Source organism: Alligator sinensis, unplaced genomic scaffold (genome assembly GCF_000455745.1).
Source record: "Alligator sinensis unplaced genomic scaffold, ASM45574v1 scaffold337_1, whole genome shotgun sequence".
NCBI classification, from domain to species: domain Eukaryota; kingdom Metazoa; phylum Chordata; order Crocodylia; family Alligatoridae; genus Alligator; species Alligator sinensis.
Genome location: NW_005841927.1, coordinates 1,922,103 through 1,923,758, shown reverse-complemented (window position 1 = coordinate 1,923,758; position 1,656 = coordinate 1,922,103). Strand labels below are relative to the sequence as shown.

The following is a 1,656-nucleotide window of genomic DNA, read 5'->3' as shown; positions in this document are numbered from 1 at the left end:
AGCAGGAAGTGAAGATCATAGTACTGAAGTGGAATGCTACTTGAAAGAGCTTATATGTATGCAAAAGTGGTGTAACTGGTATGTTTTGTAATTGCTGTGCAGTTTGTCAGTGTTTCTAACAAAATAATGTATGGTGAAGAACTTGAAACAAACTGTTTAGAACAAATGTTAATATTGTACAAACTAAACTCTTTGCATTTATTATAGGGAACAAGTGCAGAACAGGACAATCGCTTCAGCAACAAGCAGAAGAAGCTGTTGAAGCAGCTGAAATTTGCAGAATGTCTAGAAAAGAAAGTAAGTTTAGTTTACTTTTGAGAAAGCTGGGTTTGGAAAATAGTAATTTTAACTCGTAGCTGAAGTATAGAAGACACTGCAAATGTAATATACTGGACTGTCAGGTAATTTATGTAAAACATGGGGAAAGCTGTTGTTTCCAAAAAAAAACCAAGCACGCACACAATATTCAGGGCATCCAAATACTCATTGGAGTATTCCCAGTTAATGAACACATGCATCTTTATAGTGTTAAAGAAAAATATTATTGAGAGGATTTGAACCCAAATGTAGCATTTGGCTTGTAAAACCTCCAAATGAACAAAATAAACTTCTAAAAACTGGTAAATGACTGAGAACTCTAGACACCTTTGAAAGCTTTATCTGGAGATATCTTCCTTGACTCTTCTTTTATTATGTTTTGGTTCCAGGAAAGTCTTTTAAAATAATTTTAATTAGGTGAGGCAGTTCCAATGGGCTCTTAGTCAGGACAAAGCAACTAAAGAATAAACTGCAATCAAGTGCTGATACTCATGTTGTGCCCTGGTAGGGATGATTTTTGTGTGGTTTGGCACCTACTTGCCTTAGCAGTGGAGTTGTTCCTTTGCTGGGGCAGGACAGAGGCTTCAGTAGTTCAGTGCCTTTTCTGTTGACCCCACAGAAGATATGGCTGCTGTACCCTACCCACGTGGATTGTCACAGTAGGACAGTAGTTCTCAACCTTTTTAGACTGGAGGCACCCTTCATCTAATAATGTCAACTCTTATTTTTCACTTGCTTTTTGAATGCTGAAAAATAATAGAGCTGTTGCAAAGAACTCAGAAAGACCACAACAGGGCGAGATATTTTTAACACTGTAGATTGCTATTTGAAATGTCTGGGTTTATCCTGTGAATTATGTTTGTACACCTAATGGTGGCACCCTGGTTAAGAACCACTGCAAAGCTTACGTATCAGTCTCTTAAGAGGGAAGTAACTGTGTCTATATCACAAATACTGACCTGTGATCTAAATACAGAAGGAACTACAGAAATAAGTATTTGAGAGGAACAAAAAAGTTTTATTTAGGAAGCAGCACTTACAGTCTGAAGACATTGCAGGAATCAGATGCAAGTGCCTTAAATCAGACTTTTTGTTACCAGAAAAAGAGGTTCAGATAACATCCTGGTTAAACAAGTAAAATGTGATGATAACACCATTTAACTCAAAAAATCCTAGCAAATTCATTTGGACAAATTGTAGTCTAAAATTTTGAACATAGTATAATAATATACTTTAGACTTTGAAAAGGTTTGTTATTTAGAAGAGTTGTGTTAAGGAAATGTTGAGTCTAATCAAGCTGCCATTAAATCAGTGGAAAACTTGCTCTCAACTTTAGTG

General features: G+C 36.1%; 1 protein-coding gene across 11 annotated transcripts in view; it reads left to right on the top strand.

The window, feature by feature from the left end:
• Positions 1-207: 207 nt before the first annotated feature.
• Positions 208-1,656, top strand: part of SRRM1 (serine and arginine repetitive matrix 1) — a 22,530-nt gene continuing 21,081 nt past the window's right edge. For all 11 annotated transcript variants that reach the window (XM_014517817.1, XM_014517820.1, XM_025198726.1 and 8 more), the window contains exon 1: positions 208-297. The gene's annotated coding sequence lies outside the window, so the exon portion shown is untranslated. The remainder of the gene's footprint in view (positions 298-1,656) is intronic.